This window comes from Octopus sinensis, linkage group LG5, assembly GCF_006345805.1.
Source record: "Octopus sinensis linkage group LG5, ASM634580v1, whole genome shotgun sequence".
Lineage (NCBI taxonomy): Eukaryota > Metazoa > Mollusca > Cephalopoda > Octopoda > Octopodidae > Octopus > Octopus sinensis.
In genome coordinates this window covers 131,774,442-131,787,139 of record NC_043001.1, presented here as the reverse complement: position 1 = coordinate 131,787,139, position 12,698 = coordinate 131,774,442, and the positions used below count along the sequence as shown (strand labels likewise).

General features: G+C 40.1%; 1 long non-coding RNA gene across 1 annotated transcript in view; it reads right to left on the bottom strand.

Moving 5' to 3' along the window:
- LOC118763553 overlaps positions 1-11,459 on the bottom strand; it is a 16,386-nt gene extending 4,927 nt beyond the window's left edge. The window contains exons 1-2 of the long non-coding RNA XR_004999311.1: positions 11,449-11,459; positions 1,851-1,854 (exon numbers count right to left, since the gene is read on the bottom strand). This is a non-coding gene — a long non-coding RNA (uncharacterized LOC118763553). The remainder of the gene's footprint in view (positions 1-1,850; positions 1,855-11,448) is intronic.
- Positions 11,460-12,698: the final 1,239 nt, after the last annotated feature.

The following is a 12,698-nucleotide window of genomic DNA, read 5'->3' as shown; positions in this document are numbered from 1 at the left end:
ATGAAAACAAAAACACATTGCAACAGCTAACTTAAATATGAATGAATGAAATATTGAATGCATATATGCGAGTGTAAATACCATACACTCACACATGTATGCACACATACACACACACACACACACACGCACATGTATATACATGTATGTATATATATATATATATATATATATATATGAGTATTAAATCTTTGAGGTAAAAATTGACTCTCCATAGGTAAGTATTCTAAGTAGAATTCTATTATTTCTTTAAAGTATTCCTGCCTTTTGTAGCAATGTATATATGATACCTCCATTAATTTCTGACTAATTTTTTGCTCATTATTAATTTATTGCCAGCACACTAATACAAACTCTTATACATACATACATTCATACATACATACATACACACATGCATACATACATACATACATACATACATACATACATACATACATACATGCATACATACATACATACATACATACATACATGCATGCATGCATACATACATACATACACACATACATACATACATACACACATACATACATACATACATACATACATACATACATACATACATACATTCATACATACATGCATGCATACATACATACTGGATCATCCCATAAATAATGCGATTTTTTACACTTCTATTATTTTTCAAAATTAAGATAAACAAAGTTCTTTTTAATCTGAAATATACTCTTTTTCCTTTTATACAATGCTCTTCAATCTATATGGTAGGCTTGCAAAGCCCCTCTTCCAAAATTCATTTGTCCATGATGAAAAATACTCCCCCAGTGCTGTTCTGAACTTATCTACAGAATTCATATTTTTTCCATCCAAATGATTATGAAGACTGCAGAATAAATGATAATCAGATGGGGAAATGTCTGGCGAATATGGTGGGTGGGGCATCGTTTCCTATTAAAAATCCATCATATAAGGTTCCATCATAAGGCTCCAGGCTTTGGAATATCATCCTCACTGTATGTAACCTAGCATTATTCTGGTGGAAGAACTTATTTCATCTTGAAAACAATGATGGCCATTTTTCTTCTAGCGCTGACTTAAGCTGCTCAAGCTGCTCATAGTAGATCTCCTTTGTTATTGGTTTGGGTTTAAAAGTTCAAAGTGGATTAAACCTTTCATTTCCCATCAAACAGACAACAACACCTTACATGGGTGAAGACCTTCTTTAGCCTAGAGTGCCAGTGTTTTTCCTTTCCCTACCCACTGTCTTTGGTACTTGGCATTTTTATAGAGAACCTATTTCTTGTCACCAGTCAGTATTCGGTCCAAAAAAGGTTCATTTGTGAGATGTGGCAGCAAAGAAGAGCACACATTCACTCTCTGCATACGATTAGACTTGGAAAGTTTGTGAGAAACCCATTGACCCAATTTGCTGACTTTTCTGATTGCACGCAGGTGTCAATGAATAGTTGAATTATCAAATCCAAGCTTTTCTACTAGTTCCTCAACAGTTACAAAGGGATTTTGTTCCATCAGGGTTTGCAGGATGTCCTCATCGAACTCTACAGATCTTCTAGGATGAGGCTTATCTTCTAGGTTGTAGTTTCTGACTTGGAATTTCTGGAACCACCGCTGACACTGACTTACACTTATTGTCCAATCCCCATATACTGCATTAATATTCCTCACACTTTCCACTGCCTTGTTGCCTTTATTGAACCCATAAAGCAAAATATGTCGAATATGCTCATTTGTCACATCTGTTATAGCTTTGAAAAAATAACTGCTAAAATCGAACTGCACTCTTAAAAACTTGCATTAAGAATAAGTACAAGGTAAAATTGCTACCTGCTTTTATAGCAAGTTGATGCAGGTAGTTTATCCCGTACTCCTCTGGCTTTTAGTTCATGGAATTAAAAAAACACATTATTTATGGGATAACCCTATATATATATATATATATATGTGTGTGTGTGTGTGTATATATATATATATGACAGGCTTCTTTCAGTTTCCATCTACCAAATCCATTTAAAAAGCTTTGGTCAGCCTGCAGCTATAATAGAAGACACTCATCGTCCAAGGTGCCACGCAGTGGGATTGAACCTGGAACCATGTGGTTGGGAAGCAAGGAATGAAAGTGCTAAAATATTATGCACTTCCACAACTAACACTCTGTACATATTTATCTGCAAGCTTTTTACCACACAGCCATGCCTGCTCCTATATATATATATATATATACAGTGATACTTCACAGTACTAGTTTCATTAGTTCCATGACCAAGTTTGTCTTATGATTTACTCTTTTTGCAAATCAATTTTCCCCATTGAAATTAACTAAAATAAAATTAATCCATTCCAGTCCCCCCGCCCCCCAAAAAACAATCAAAAATAATTTTTTATGGGTTTTAAAACAGAAAAGGTGTAGTTACAAGTAAAATGACGATTATTGAATAAAAGAATGCAAAAGAAATATGGAAACTGATTTTATTAACTGAATTACCTTAAAGATGGGACAATTTGTGTGCTCGTATGAATCTCGGCTTATACAACAGATTACTTGTACAATGGGGCACTCGTACTGCTAGGTTCTACTCTCTTTTACTCTTTTACTTGTTTCAGTCATTTGACTGCGGTTATGCTGGAGCACCGCCTTTAGTCAAGCAAATCGACCCTGGGACTTATTCTTTGTAAGCCCAGTACTTATTCTATTCGGTCTTTTTTGCTGAACTGCTAAGTGACGGGGACGTAAACACACCAGCATCGGTTGTCAAGCAATGCTAGGGGGACAAACACAGACACACAAACACACACACATACATATATATATATATATACATATATACGACAGGCTTCTTTCAGTTTCTGTCTACCAAATCCACTCACAAGGCATTGGTCGGCCTGAGACTATAGCAGAAGACACTTGCCCAAGATGCCATGCAGTGGGACTGAACCCGGAACCATGTGGTTGGTTAGCAACCTAAGAAGTTAAATGTTATGACTGGTCATAGAGTGACCATTGATTTTGCACCTATAAAGCGCTTAACAGACTAGGCAACTCATCAGATTCAAATGATGGAAGGTGTAAAGCAAACCCAATAGTCATTCTGTGACCAGCCACAACATTTAACTTCTTAAAACAAATATTACACTGCTCTAATGCCTTAGAGTGTGCTTATTTTTCAGATATACGTGTCGGTGGCACGTAAAAAGCACCATCCGAATCGTGGCCGAAGCCAGTGCCGCCTCGACTGGCTTCCATGCAGGTGGCACGTAAAATACACCAATCCGACCGTGGCCGATGCCAGCCTCGCCTGGCACCAGTGCGGGTGGCACGTAAAAAGCACCCACTACACTCACGGAGTGGTTGGCGTTAGGAAGGGCATCCAGCTGTAGAAACACTGCCAGATAAGACCGGAGCCTGGTGCAGCCTTCTGGCTTCCCAGATCCCCGGTCGAACCGTCCAACCCATGCTAGCATGGAGAACGGACGTTAAACGATGATGATGATGATGATGATGATGATGGACTACTGACGATTATGCTCAACTGTTAATCTCTGTTTGTCTCCATTTGGAGTTCATTCCTCTTGTAAATTGGTTTTGCTTTTTATGTCCTGTCATGATGTCTATCAACCCTCCTTATACCAGAGTGAAACCCTTAAGTGGTATTTATTGCTTAATTACCAATGGCCCAACTGTGAAATAAGTCATACTGGTTTACATGATTGTGAGTCATAGAAAATCGTTTCAGAGCTGATCTGGCACTAATGCTGCAGTAGAAATTTTATATCACTATGTGACAATGATGGAACTTTTCATGCATTAGCCCAGTCTGTTAGTAATATCAGTCAAATCTTCCTCAACTCACAGCCCACTATTATGGGCACAGGAACAGGGCTGCAGTAAAGGTGGCGAGCTGGCAGAAACGTTAGCATGCCGGGCGAAATACTTAGCACTATTTTGTCTGTCTTTACATTCTGTCTTTACGTTCTGAGTTCAAATTCCGCCAAGGTCGACTTTGCCTTTCATCCTTTTGGGATCGATTAAATAAGTACTAGTTATACACTGGGGTCTATATAATCGAGTTAATCCGTTTGTCTGTCCTTGTTTGTCTCCCCTGTGTGTAGCCCCTTGTGGGCAGTAAAAAAATAAGAAACATTAGCAACCCAGGCGAAATGCTTAGCGGTATTTTGTTTACCATTACATTCTGAGTTAAAATTCCGCTGAGGTCGACTTTGCCTTTTATCCTTTGGGTGTCGATTAAATAAGTACCAGATATGCACTGGGGTCAATATAATTGACTTAATCCGTTTGTCTGTCCTTATTTGCCCCCTCTGTGTGTAGCCCCTTGTAGGCAGTAAAGAAATAAGTAAAAGGGGGTGTAGGAGATGCAAGCACACCTCCTAAAATTTTTTGGTGGGGTGCAAAATAAAAATTTGCACCCCTACTTACTTTTCTCAGGTTTAGAAAAGAGTGCATGAAAGGTGATCTGTAAAATGTAGCTTGAAGTTAATTTTTTTCTCAAAGAACAAAGAACAAAAATATATAAAAAAAAAAATAAGACCTTGTTTGCAAAAAATTTTGGACCTGATCTTGAACCCACTTAGGCAAATTTGTTTCTCAAGTCAGTGCCTGCTATCTTATATAAAGACAGATTATGTAAGGAAATGCAGCCTTATATAGGAGCACTCCGTCGGTTACAACGATGAGGGTCCCAGCTGATACGATCAACAGAACAGCTTGCTCGTGGAATTAACGTGCTAGTGGCTGAGCATTCCACAGACACGTGTACCCTTAATGTAGTTCTCGAGGAGATTCAGCGTGACACAGAGTGTGACAAGGCTGGCCCTTTGAAATACAGGTACAACAGAAACAGGAAGTAAGAGTGAGAGAAAGTTGTGGTGAAAGAGTACAGCAGGGATCACCACCACCCCTGCCAGAGCCTCGTGGAGCTTTAGGTGTTTTCACTCAATAAACACTCACAATGCCCAGTCTGGGAATCGAAACCGCGACCCTACGACCGCGAGTCCGCTGCCCTAACCACTGGGCCATTGCGCCTCCACGCAGCCTTATATACCCTTGAAAAGATGCTACAATCAAAACTGGAATGCCTAAGATTGCAAGTCTGCTCATTCAGGGTAGGCCCAGGGCTAAACAGCAACAAGTATCATTATGTAATGCTTAATTACTATAGGGATATTGAGTATTAGACATGTTGACCGTGTAAATAGTGCGGAACTGCTGGGAAGAGGAAGAGGTATGAACAACTGACCCTACACCTTCTTCCTTTCTCAGCATGTTTGCCTGTTACTCTGCCCACAACCATCTGCAGCTCTCATTCTGGAAATGCATTAATCATTATTCAGAGTGATTTAATTTGTTGCAGTTGTGCATACTGCTGAGCCTGTTGCATTTCTGTTGCAGCATTCAAATTATCTTTGATGCTTTGAGGCAGGAATTAAGATAATGAGATTTAATGCTTGGATACATTGCCTGTTAAGGTTATTGCCATAGATAAGACCCTGGATAAGGAAATTGCACTCAATGATTGGCATTAAGGGATTAAAGTTCACCACATGTTCAACACATGCAAATAACTGTTTGCACACATATACAAATACTGATTTCTTACACAACAACAACAGCGATAATAATAACAATAACGATAATAACAAAAACAATGATAACAATAGTAATAATGATTATAGTAATAACTTGGCATTTTTACATGACATTTTTTAACCTTGAACAGTTTTCTTAACCTTGAATGATTTTGTTAACCTTAAACACACCTTGTCTTCCTGCTTGAAGAAAATAAATGCTTGGTCTATTTTTGGAACTATTTATAATGAAGGTAATAATCCTTGAGTAGCTGTGTGGTAAGTAGCTTGCTTATGAACCACATGGTTCTGGGTTCAGTCCCACTGCATGGCACCTTGGGCAAGTATCTTCTACTATAGCCTCGGGCCGACCAAAGCCTTTTGAGTGGATTTGGTAGACGGAAACTGAAAGAAGCCCGTCGTATATATGTGTGTGTGTGTGTATATATATATATATATATATATATGTGTGTGTGTGAGTGTGTGTGTGTGTGTGTATGTATGTGTGTATATGCTTGTGTGTCTGTTTTTGTCCCCCCAACATCGCTTGACAACAGATGGTGGTTTGTTTACATCCCCGTAACTTAGCAGTTCAGCAAAGATGCCCGATAGAATAAGTGCTAGGCTTACAAAGAATAAGTCCTGGGGTCGATTTGGTCGAGTAAAAAAATGCGGTGCTCCAGCATGGCCACAGTCAAATGACTGAAACTAGTAAAAGAGTAAATGCACAAGGCCTCAAATTTGGTGGAAGGTAACCAGTTGATTATATCAATCCCAGTGTATCATTCATCATCATCATCGTTTAATGTCCGTTCTCCATGCTAGCATGGGTTAGACGGTTCCACCAGGGATCTGGGAAGCCAGAAGGCTGCACCAGGCTCCGGTCTTATCACTGATACTTTATTTATCAATCCTGAAAGGATGACAGGCAATGCTGACCTTGAGAATATTTGAACTCAGAATGTAGCGACTGGTGAAATACTGCTAAGCATTGAGTCCAGTATGCTAACAATTCTGCCAGCTCACTGTCTTCATAATGATAATAATAATCCATTCTTCCAGAGGCACAAGGCCTGAAATTTGAGGGGGAGGAGACTAGTTGATTATATTAACCCCAGTGTTTTACTGGTACTTTATTTATCGACTTTTTAAGGATGAAAGGCAAAGTTGACCTTGGTGAAATTTGAACTCTGAATGTAGTGGCTGATGAAATGCCACTAAGCATTTCATCTGGCACGCTAACAATTGTGTCAGCTCACCACTTTATAATAATAATAATATAATAATAATAATAATAATAATAATAATAATAATAATCCTTTCTACTAAAGGCATAAGACCTGAAATTTAGTGGGAGGGAACTAGTTGATTACATTGACCCCAGTGTTTCCCTGATACTTTATTTATCACCCATGAAAGGATGAAAGGCCAAGTTGACCTCAGCAGAATTTGAACACAGAATGTACCAATGGTTGAAATACTGCTAAGCATTTCATCCAGCATGCTAACAATTCTGCTAGCTTGCCACCTTAATAATAATAATAATAATAATAATAATAATAATAATAATAATAATAATAATAAAAATAATAATCATCATCATCGTTTAGCGTCCGGTTTCCATGCTGGCATGGGTTGGTCGGTGCAACTGGGGTCTGGGAAGCCAGAAGGCTGCACCAGGCCCAGATTGATCTGACAATGTTTCTACGGCTGGATGCCCTTCCTAACGCCAACCACTCCATGAGTGTAGTGGGTGCTTTTTACGTGCCACCAGCACAGGTGTCAGACGTGGCTGGCAAACGGCCACGATCGGATGGTGCTATTTACGCTGGAAGCCAGTCGGGGCAGCGCTGGCAACAGCCACGTTCAGATGGTTCTCTTATGTGCCACCGGCACTGGTATCACAGCTATAATAATAATAATAATAATAATATAATAATAATAATAATGATAATAATCCTTTTGACTATAGGCACAAAGCCTGAAATTTTCGTGAGGAGGGGACTAGTCAATTACGACAACCCCAGTGTTTCACTGATACTAAAATTTGTTGACCCTGAAAGGATGAATGGCAAAGTTGACTGTGGCAAAATTTGAACTCAGTATGTAGCGATGGGTGAAATACTGCTAAGCATTTCATCCAGCGTGCTAACAATTCTGCCAGCTTGCCACCTTAATAACGAAGGTAATAATAAAGGTTATAACACTGGTTTCAAATTTTGGCTCAAGGCCTGCAATTTCAGGAAAGGTGGTAAATTGATTACATCGACCCCAGTGCCCAAACAGGTACTTATTTTATGGACACCAAAAAGAATAAAATAGTAAAGTTGACATCAGTGGAATTTGAACCCAGAACATAAAGATAGATGAAATGGTGCTAAGCATTTTGTCTGCCATGCTAATGATTCCACCAGTTCATTGCCTTATTATTACCTTTATAGGTAATAGCCTTTATAATTATGTGTTCTAATTAAGACACAACATCGTCAGTTTTGAGGGAAGGAGATTATTTGGTGGCCTTCTGGTTTAAGCACCCCATATAACCCCTCATGACTATTATATTTTTGGGAATTTTCATAAAATTTTTGTGAATTTGTGTTCTACACATAGGAATTCATATACTCTTTACTCTTTTACTCTTTCAGTAATTTGACTGCGGCCATGCTGGAGCACCGCCTTTAGTCGAGCAAATCGACCCCGGGACTTATTCTTTGTAAGCCCAGTACTTATTCTATCGGTCTCTTTTGCCGAACCGCTAAGTTACGGGGACGTAAACACACCAGCATCGGTTGTCAAGCAATGCTAGGGGGACAAACACAGACACACAAATACACACACACATACATATATTTATATATATATATATATATATATATATATATATATACATATATACGACAGGCTTCTTTCAGTTTCTGTCTACCAAATCCACTCACAAGGCATTGGTCGGCCTGGGGCTATAGCAGAAGACACTTGCCCAAGATGCCACGCAGTGGGACTGAACCTGGAACCATGTGGTTGGTTAGCAAGCTACTTACCACACAGCCACTCCTGCGCCTATGATTATGAAAAAAGTTTTTAAAAATTTTAAACTCCTTCCCATCCTCATAAATCTTAAAAGTTCCACTCTTTTCCAAATTTTTTAAAAAATCAGAGTCTAAAATATGGACAGTCTGAATCTTTTGCTTAAATTCCAGCAATGGACCACGCTTCGGGGCAACATCAATCCATTAAATATGTTTATGAGAATAAAACTTTTGAAAAACATCATTACATGTCAGAATGATAAAGAAGTGCAGGAGTGGCTGTGTGGTAAGTAGCTTGCTAACCAACCACATGGTTCCGGGTTCAGTCCCACTGCGTGGCATCTCGGGCAAGTGTCTTCTGCTATAGCCCCGGGCTAACCAATGCTTTGTGAGTGGATTTGGTAGACGGAAACTGAAAGAAGCCTGTCGTATATATGTATATATATATATATATCATCATCATCATCATCATCATTTAACGTCTGCTTTCCATGCTAGCATGGGTTGGACGGTTCAACTGGGGTCTGGGGAGCCCGAAAGCTGCACCAGTCCAGTCAGATCTGGCAGTGTTTCTACAGCTGGATGCCCTTCCTAACGCCAACCACTCCGAGAGTGTAGTGGGGGTGATTTTATGTGCCACCGACACAGGTGCCAGACGAGGCTGGCAAACGGCCACGCTCGGATGGTGTTTTTATGTGCCACCGACACAGGTGCCAGACGAGGCTGGCAGACGGCCACGCTCGGATGGTGTTTTTATGTGCCACCGACACAGGTGCCAGATGAGGCTGGCAAACGGCCACGATCGGATGGTGCTTGTTACGTCCCCACAGCACGGAGGCCAGTCGATGCGGTCGGTACTGGCTACGGCCACGTTCGGATGGTTTTATTGTGTGCCACGTGCCACCGGCACTGGTACCACAAGATACAAATTCCATTGATGTTCATCTATTTTGATTTGTTTTGATTTGATTTTTGATTTTCACTTGCCTCAACAGGTCTTCACAAGTGTCACAAGAAGGAAGGTATGCACAGGTGGACTGACTACGTCCCAGGTAGGGGCCATGGGTTATGGCCTGACTAGTCTTGCCGGGTCTTCGGATGGTGTTTTTATGTGCCACCGACACAGGTGCTAGATGAGGCTGGCGAACGGCCACGATCGGATGGTGTTTGTCATGTGCCCACCGCACTGACTACAGCACTGATGGATTTCTTGTGTGCCACAGGCACTGGTACCACAAGATACAAATTCCATTGATGTTCATCTATTTTGTCTATTTTGATTTGATTTGATTTGATTTGATTTGATTTGATTTTCACTTGCCTCAACCGGTCTTCACAAGTGTCACCAGAAGGAAGGTATGCACAGGGGGACTGACTAGTCTTGCCGGGTCTTCGGAAGGTGTTTTTATGTGCACCGACACAGGTGCCAGATGAGGCTGGCGAACGGCCATGATCGGATGGTGTTTGTTACGTGCCCAGCACGGAGGCCGGTCGATGCGGAACTGGCTACGGCCACGTTCGGATGGTTCTCATGTGTGCCACCGGAACTGGTACCACAAAGTGTGTGCCAACTGGCACTGGTACCACAAAGATACAGATTCCATTGATGTTCATCTATTTTGATTTGTTTTGATTTTGATTTTGATTTTCACTTGCCTCAACAGGTCTTCACAAGTGTCACAAGAAGGAAGGTATGCACAGGTGGACTGACTACGTCCCAGGTAGGGGCCATGGGTTATGGCCTGACTAGTCTTGCCGGGTCTTCGGATGGTGTTTTTTATGTGCCACCGACACAGGTGCTAGATGAGGCTGGCGAACGGCCACGATCGGATGGTGTTTGTCATGTGCCCACAGCACGGAGGCCATTCGATGCGGTACTGGCTACGGCCACTTTCGGATGTCCCCACAGCACGGAGGCCAGTCGATGCGGTACTGGCTACGGCCACTTTCGGATGGTTTTCTCTTGTGTGCCACCGGCACTGGTACCACAAAGATACAAATTCCATTGATGTTCATCTATTTTGATTTGTTTTGATTTGATTTTGATTTTGATTTTCACTTGCCTCAACAGGCCTTCACAAGTATCACAAGGAGGAAGGTATGCACAGGTGGACTGACTACGTCCCAGGTAGGGGCCATGGTTTATGGCCTGACTAGTCTTGCCGGGTCTTCGGATGGTGTTTTTAATGTGCCACCGACACAGGTGCTAGATGAGGCTGGCGAACGGCCACGACCGGATGGTGTTTGTTATGTGCCCACAGCACGATGGCCAGTGATGCGGTACTGACTATGGCCATGTTCGGATGGATTCTTGTGTGCCACCGGCACTGGTACCACAAGCGGTACTGACTACTTTTTATGTGCCACCGACACAGGTGCTAGATGAGGCTGGCGAACGGCCACGACCGGATGGTGTTTATATATATATATATGTATGTGTGTGTGTGTATATGTTTGTCCCCCTAGCATTGCTTGACAACCGATGCTGGTGTGTTTATGTCCCCATTACTTAGCGGTTCGGCAAAAGATACCGATAGAATAAGTACTGGGCTTACAAAGAATAAGTCCTGGGGTTGATTTGCTCGACTAAAGGCGGTGCTCCAGCATGGCCGCAGTCAAATGACTGAAACAAGTAAAAGAGTAAAAGAGTAAGCAAGGAATGTGGTCATAAGATATGCTAAAAATAACAGTTAAATTGCCCTTAGATCACACACAAAAAAATATTTTACATAATTGTATGAATTTCCATGACTAGAACTCAAATTCACAAAAAATTTCTGAAAAATACCTAAAAATAGAAATGTTATGAGGGGTTATATGAGGTGCTTAAACCATAGTTCCACTGATTATTCATCACCATCAACCCAAGTATTTGACTGGTACTTATTTTGTCTTGACTTTGGTGGGAAGAAAGGTAAAACTGACCTTGGACAGGTTTGTAAACCACTGTACTTAAATACTGCAAATCATTTTGAGTGACACACAATTGTGTCTGTCAATCCACCACAAAAACCAGTTCTTATTTAGACACTAAGTCAGCAATTTTGATGAGAAGGGATTTAGTCAAAATATAGGGTAGCAAATTTTTAGAAATTTCACTACCAGTGGCCTAGCAAATCAATAGACAACATATTCTCCATATAAAATTAGTGTGCATATATATATATATATATATATATATATATATAATATATTAATAAATAAAACATATGCATATATATGTACATATATGTACGTACCTACCTCTACATGTATATATACACGCATATATGAGTACAGGACACCAAAAAAATGTCGAACACAATGAGAAACGAAAACGTAGACACAAACACAAGGAACTGGACATTTTTCTTAAACAACAAAAACAGAGTACAGGACAAATAACACAAGGAAAAAGCCCCATCTTCAGTCGCCATGGTTTCATCTACTCTACGTTTCGAAGGTGAAGGCGAGACGTATCTTTGATAAGAAACTTTCCTTCCTGCGAAAAGCAAATCAAATAAAATTTGAGATCTTTTTGCAGAGGGGTAAAATGGTAACAAAACCAGGACAGTAACGACAGTACAAAATATAAGCAGTAAAAGACAGGACAAGGAAAATAACAAGACTAGAAGTGCTGTTATATATATATATATATATATATATATATGTACATTATTTATACAGTATATCTACAGTCTGTCTCTAAAGAAAATGTATAAATGAAAAATAAACAATAGCATAATATTTTGAAAGTGGTAGCTAGCATATTCTGTCACAAGAAAAAAAAAATGGTATTTCACTAAAAGTCTCCTTATTTTGTAGGACCTTAGAATTTTGATCATGGAACTCCCTTTGAGGAACACTTCCTTAGATGAGTAGGCCACTTCACAGCTAATTAGCTCAGTAACTGACTTTGTACAGTATTGAACAATATGATGATAGGCAACAGAATGTGTGTATGACCAACTAGTGTTGGGGGTAGTCCTGCAAATCTATTGAATCAAACTTCATACAGTTGTTTTCCATTCCAATAAATTCTCACTCAATATGAAATTTATCAACATTATTAAATAAAAAAAACATTCAAATGAAACAAGAAGAACTGCAATAAAGAAGAAAATTAAG